The 5,613-nt window shown below is 35.4% G+C and overlaps 1 long non-coding RNA gene across 1 annotated transcript; it reads right to left on the bottom strand.

Moving 5' to 3' along the window:
- Nucleotides 1–3,611: 3,611 nt before the first annotated feature.
- LOC135833664 (uncharacterized) lies at nucleotides 3,612–4,718 on the bottom strand. The gene is made up of 2 exons (XR_010556507.1): nucleotides 4,583–4,718; nucleotides 3,612–4,315 (listed from the first exon to the last, which is right to left on the bottom strand). It is a non-coding gene; the product is annotated as an uncharacterized LOC135833664 (long non-coding RNA).
- Nucleotides 4,719–5,613: the final 895 nt, after the last annotated feature.

Here is a 5,613-nt window from a genome sequence, read left to right as displayed (position 1 = left end):
TGAAAATAGCTCAATATTTAATATAGTAAAAATTGAGAAGGGGGCAGAGGCGCTGGAGGGGCGTGGATGAGGGTAGCATAAGATTGGACGTCATATTCGTGTTCGGGGGGGTTCGATTCATATGGAAACGACACCTCGTTTACCAAAAACAATAATTTACACCAGAATCCATTTTTACCCCCCTGTAAGTTTTTTCAATTTTGACCACGGCCCGCCAAACATTTTTTTTTGAAAAAAATATATGTTTTTTAGGGGTTAAAAACACATTTAAAAATGCTATTCGCATTTTTGTGCCGAATCATGATCATTGCTAAAACAGGCAAACAAAACTAAAAAACGGCATTTTGAGGGGAAAATATGGGGGGAGGGGGTTGAAATTTTTTGTGGGGATACCTCTTATGGATGTTTACAACATACCGAAAAAATTTAAAAATCGGTTCACATGGGGCTGAGAAAAAAATGTTCATTGTAATTCCAGAAAAGGGTGATTTCTCAAAAACGGGTGGGGGTTTGGGGGTCTGAAACTTTCGTGATGGAAGGTGCTTAAGGGTACCAACCTTCCATGCAAATATCAACCCTGAAGCTCTCGGGGGCAAATTCACCATACTTATCCACCTGATAGCCTTTCTGTTCAAGAATTTGACAACAGCGCTGCCAAGAGCACCCAGCGGGTGAGTTTGGCATGACACACATAATTTAGCCAATATGGCGGCTAGTTCGATATCTTCCCCTAGGTCCAGTGTCTATCAGAGCTGTGGGACCGAAACGATTTTGGGATTGGATTTGTTTTGGGATTTGTTCTTCAAAATTTTCATTTTGGTTTTGGGATTTGTTTCAGGATTGAAAAAATTGTTTCAGTTCATAGATGAATCAGTCAGATTTCAGTCCCAGTGCGAGATTTCCATTTCAACCAATTTCAAGCCAAAAATTGACCCAGGGCTGTAATGTAATTTATGTCGGTAAATTACAGCGGTATTTGACTGTATTTTACGGTATTTTACCAAAAGTTTATTACTGTAATTTACCAAAAAGCAAAATTGAACTCTTTTTTTCCAACTTTCCTTCATAAATTTTCAAATTTCCATGGAAATTTATGATTTGAAAGTTACCAAAAATTTTTCCTATAAATTTCCAAAAAATTTCCCATAGTCTCAAATAACGTGTAACAGATGAAAATTTTCTTCAGGGGCAGCCGGCAGGTCAGAAGTTCAGAACTTTGAAGTCAAACTACAAATAACTCTTCATATCCAAATTGGTAAAATACAGTAAAATACCGTATTTTACTGCCATATTGTACCAGGAAATAAATTATGATAATTTAACAGCCCTAAATTGATCAAATAAACTATGCAAGGGCTCTAAAAAAAAAAAGTAGAATGTTTTTACATGCGGAATCCGATGGTGTGATTAGTTTTAGTGGTGGGATATGATTGATATTTCAGGATGATTTTTGATGAAAAGAGTAACCAAATCAACTCTAAGCTGTTTCTATTCCTTATTCTTTGCTTTTTCATTATCTAGCTACCTATTTGGTGCTTTGAAGTAAATGATGATGCAATGTCAACATTTCACCAATCTACAGATATGGCCCCATAGCTAAGTTACCATTATTAGTTGTAATAATGAATATTTTACCCCAAGAGAGTCTGAAAATGCTCAAAGAGAACAAAAAACATCTTGCTTAATTCATTTTCAGAATTTTTGCATAATTTTCAAAAATTTTCCGATATAAGTATCGATATTGGATTTTTCATATTGATAAATATCGGTAGGTACACTCACATATCGATATACATACTTATATCGATAATATCCCATCACTAAATTAGTCCAATGTTTTAAATGCATGTTTTGCCTAATTCGTCTAGTACTTAATTGTAGTTTTTATTATAATCTGAATGAATGATGATAAATTATGTAAAATGACAATTTATCAAAATAAAATCATGTGAAAAAGGCAAAAATTGAAATCCCGAAGCCGAAATGATTTTGTTTCAGTTCCGGGATTGTTTTGGGTTCAAAATTATATCGGTTCTGGGATTTTTTTGGTTTTGGGATCAAGAAAAATAACGATTTCAGTTTTGGGATTGGATTTGAATCAGGATTTAATCAGTTCTGGTTTTGGGATTGTTTTGGTCCCACAGCTCTGGTGTCTATACTATATGATTGCCATATTTTCTGCAAGGATCGCTATTGTGTAACAAGAAATTCACGCTAAAAACTGGAGGGAGTCTGTGTGTTTTGGAAGTAAGCTCCACCGCCGCCTCCACCCACAGTTCTGTCATGCGCAGTGTCCAATTTTTCGCATTCACCTTAGCGATTCTGCCGGAAAATATTGCAAGTTGTTACTATCGTGATAGGTACCTAGTTCATTTATTCAATCAATTAATTCAATTAAGGTGCACCGGGGTCCGGGGTAAGTCAGAATGCGTTTTTCGCAATTTAAACTTTGACCAGCTGTTACTCCCCTTCTAATGTACCAATATAGATCAAATTTATTATGTAGGTTCCCATAAAAGTTCTTGACCTATGGTAAAAATGTGAGCGCGATTGACACAGCTTTTACTCAGTGGAATGAATTATAAATTGAAGGGCTAATTGTGAAAACCGCCTTAGTCAGAAGTGATTTTTGTACAAATCAATGAAAACGTTGTTGTCCTACTTCAATGGTAATATGTAAAAACCTTATGGTCAAGTATTAAAAAAACATCTTCAACTATCACAGAATGCATTACAATACTTATTTTTCCCTTTAAAATTGATGAAATATGAAAAAAAAATGTTTAAAGTTGTGTGAACAAAAAAATGACTAAGGCAGTTTTCACAATTAGCCCTTCAATTGTTCTGACTTCCCCCAATTTTGGGGTAAGTCAGAATAGGCTAAACTTTGCAGAGATGCAAAAAACTAAGCGATAGAAAGTCTGTATTTGAAAACAAATTCAAAACAACAACAACAAAATACAATTGAACCAAAGACATCTAAAATGAAACTGGATCGCGAAAATGTTTACACTGTGATGAAGTAGGGGTAATACCCTCAAGTCACCTTTGGTAGCACTCAGGCCCGGACCCACCCACCAAGTTACTGAGAAAATCTCGGTGGGCCGCGACGTATTTGGGCTGATGAGCTAAAAACTGGGCTGCTTAAAAAATTTATGAATGAATTTGTATGCTCAGTGTCCTGCACTTTAAAAAATGGGAGAAAAAATGTGGCCAATTAACTGAGGAGTCCAAAATCAGAGCCGCTAAAATGGGATATCTCGGTGGGCCAGGTGCTCTTGGGTCTGGCCCTGGCACTTCGGCAGATATAAACCTCTAGGAGCTAGAGCAAGTTTTCTGACTTATCTCAGTGCACCTTATTGTGATATTTAATATCATCAGCATTCTTGTACTTCGGACAATTTCTGATTCGCATAAAATAAACAAAATCGTTAAAACTTCAAGACTTGATGCTCAAAAACGGTTCTCCTGATGATTTTCTACAAGATGAACTTACCTAATGACAAACATCCCATTGAATAACTTACTTTTCTTGAAAAACATCAAAAAAAGTGTCTAAAATTAGGACAGTTGAAAGTGCCTACTGCGAAGCGCTGGTTGAAAAAAGATAGTTTTCAACATCATGTCACGTTTTATTAGCAAAATTTCGACACCAGAGGTCCTAATTACATACAAGTGTGTAAAAAAAATATTTATCACATCTTTACTTTTCCCCAACAAAGTTTGCGTTCGTGTTGGTAAAGGATGAGGATTAATTTTTTAGATTTTTCAATTTTTGGATCATCTCATCCATTTTTCACTACTGGGAGGCCTCCCGGCGTGTCTCCATGTGGCACTGGTGGTAATTTGGTCGGTGGGGACACCCAAATCTGTTTGTCCGAGTAAAACGTTGCCCTGGTAGCTTGACGTACAGCAAATACATAGTTATTTAATTTTTTATCTTTGTCATGACCTGGACTGGTAATTGCATACATGAACACTACTTCATTCGAAAACTTCGCTCTCTCCGCGTATTCACAAATTTCAGAGGCGCTACTTTCGTGATACATTTCATTAAATTTTTCCTCCACCGGACCTCTATGATAGGTGTTGTCCTTCACGGCTATGTAACATTGGGCACTGTCATGAATAAGATTTCGATCTGCTACGTTTGCGCTTAGATGATACACATTTCCTACGAAACCACGCAGTTCATAATTGAAAAAGGGAAAAAATGCAGAAGTAGTGTGAATGCTCAAATACAGTATAGCTGATGAGAAAAACACATCCATTTCAATGCAGAATTATTTATAGTCTTGGCGGTGTAATCTGAACTCTGAAATAATATGCAAATTGAATAAAATGAATCATATATTACTTGCATCGAATCTATGGGCGTTAAATCAAATGATAAAATTTTATCTGCTCAGTTTTGAGCCACAGTTGACACTCTGTTCAAAGACCATTATTCATTTACAAAACTGTCTATTGAAAATAAAGAATAGTAGGAGCATAAATTATCAAGAATCACTTCATCATTGAAAGAGCAAAACGCCAATACTTTTTCACTAGCAATTTTATAATAATTAAGATACACACCTACCTAGATATAAGTATCTCGGATACCCCAGCACGATTGGAATTACTTCGCCAACATCTGCTCACCTATACATTCCGAGTGCACAGGAACGAGTTGCACCCAATAACCCATTTCAGAAAAGTGTCGAGTACGTAGTATAAGAACTCCAAAACTTGCTACTAATTAACGTCTTTATGGGCATTTTTATGAATTACATGCCTCAAGGCTGAGTTGTAAAATTTGCGAATCGTTTTAATGAACACTCTAAACGCTAGAAATTGATTAATTTTTTTTTTTCGTTTTTTAAAGTAGCTGACAAAATATTTGATATTTATTGTAAGTTTTCTCGAATTCTTGTAGTCTGGAAAAATGTTGTAGTATCAAATATAGGTAGAGACCTATTTTCTGAATATTGGAGTAATTGATTAGACTTTTTTCTAAGTTTCTATCTGACATAATATGAACGAAGCTTCCACAATTTATTCCCCACTCTCCTACTTCATAACAAATCCTTTCTCGAATTTCAATGCAATCAGTTTACGAAGAATTTTGATAAATGATATGAAAAATTTGACTGAAAAAGCACCTAGGTTACTATTCAACGATAATATGTACTTACATAATTTTCTTCGGTCGAGTAAATTTAAAGGACGCTTTTACGACGACGAATTAATTAAGTAATTACGAGCTAATACGTATGCGATTATACATTCGGCATGTGGTATATGGCACATAATAACGCAGGTATATAATTAACTATAGGTAAAGAAAACACATTTCGTGCGAGCTGTGACGACCTAGGACGCACTATAGTATACCTACCTATGTACAATAGATAGCATTAGAATATGCAGTGCCTGTATTTTTTGTTTAAACGTTCGATAAAAAAAAAAAAAAAAAAAAAGGAAAAGGAAAGTTGAAAAAAAAATTGGCGAAAGGAGAAAAAAGCAGTGTGAAAATTCGTAACAAGGGAGGTTTTCACGTTCGCAACGATATAATTCTCAATTCGGGAGGGTTAAAATTAGAATTAGTGACGACGATTACTAAGATTGTAG

The sequence above is a fragment of the Planococcus citri genome, chromosome 2, assembly GCF_950023065.1.
Source record: "Planococcus citri chromosome 2, ihPlaCitr1.1, whole genome shotgun sequence".
NCBI lineage: Eukaryota > Metazoa > Arthropoda > Insecta > Hemiptera > Pseudococcidae > Planococcus > Planococcus citri.
The sequence above is the reverse complement of the archived record's forward strand: the minus strand, read 5'-3'. Positions and strand labels throughout refer to the sequence as shown.